Genomic DNA, 1536 nt, shown 5'->3' with positions numbered 1-1536 from the left:
TGTGAGGCATCAATTAGAATTAGCAAAAGATGATATTTAAAATTGAATAAATCAGATGTATTTTCTTGTAGGTCTTTCCTAAAATATTCCAGTGAGCTAAATATCAGTTTTTTCTTATACATCAGGCTTAGTACTCTGTTCCACCAACATGACACCAATTGGTCTTATATTCTGAATTCTATAAGAAAAGATAAAAATAATTGCTAAATTATTGCATTTAGTTTTAAAATAAAAGAATTTCTGGGAAGAAAAACATTGCATTCTAGACAATCAATAGATATTTATGGTATAAATCTGCCTTTCATTCTTTGGTAAGCATTCTACTGTCTCAGAAAATCCCTTTTTTGTTGTTGTTGTTGGTGGTAGGTACAATATTCTCTCAGAATTAAGCTCTTGCATTTGGAATAATCTTCAATTTGAAATCAGAGGTTCAAAGAAAAGAAAAAAAAGCTCTCTGATCCTATGGGGATACAGTAATAGTAATTTATAAATAAGTGAGGAAATAACACTCAAATTTATGACATGGAAAATCAGGGTGGTAGAAAATTCCAACACCTGAGGTGGGTGGGGCTACTTGTTCTCAAGTCCCATGGAAAAAAATCTTTAAATTCCAGCTGAATATCAAGAAGGAAAGTTTTGTTTCTTTTGTTTCTCCTGGACACCATGTCACAGAGAGCACATGAGGGGCAGTGGTTTGCTGAACATGCCCCTTCTTTTTGCCCAAGATGAGAAGAAAAAATTAGAAGGAGCCTTAGAGTCAGACCAGAAACTGAATAGACCCATTCATATAAAACAGGAGAGTGTCATCACTGGAGTTGATTGATACAAGTGAGGCTTATAATTCTTTTTATTCAATTTTCAAAAAGGATTTATAATTAGGGTATAGTGCTTAATCTGTGAGTTCTATGTTCAATGGCGTGAGTTGCAATTAAAACAACACACACACAAAACTTATAGGATATAAGTTATGTAGAGTAGTCATCCAGAAAAAACTTAGCCATTAAAAAAATACTAATCAGAATTTTGAAGTACAGTGCAAACAAGCCATTCTTAGAGGTTTGATGACATTAATACTGTATTTAAATTTTATCTATAAATTAAATCCAAATCAGTTAAAAAGCAAGAAGCACATGTTTTACTTTACCTCACCAATAGAATTATTTTAAAATATTCCCTAACTCTTCCTCATTTTTAAGATTAAATAGTGACTTTTCAGAGAATGTGTATAAGGTCTACAGAATCCTGATGTAGAGCCATGGAATGCTGTCCTCTTTATACTTAATAATATACAACATGGAATTTAGCATACCCACCAATCAACTCCACAAGAACAGACATTAAGGTAAGAAGCACGAAACATGTCTCAGAGTGGAGTATCAAGTTAAATGTTTCTACTTACTCTCCCTAAGTGTCTATGATGTTTGTGATTGATGCTAATGTTCCTGCCTTAGAATCCTCAGGCACATCTGAAGCCCTGCACTGTTAATGCTAGTCATGGCTTAGTGTCTCCCTTAAAAGATGAATTAGCAAGACAAC

Source organism: Mus pahari, chromosome 3, assembly GCF_900095145.1.
Source record: "Mus pahari chromosome 3, PAHARI_EIJ_v1.1, whole genome shotgun sequence".
Lineage (NCBI taxonomy): Eukaryota > Metazoa > Chordata > Mammalia > Rodentia > Muridae > Mus > Mus pahari.
The sequence above is the reverse complement of the archived record's forward strand: the minus strand, read 5'-3'. Positions refer to the sequence as shown.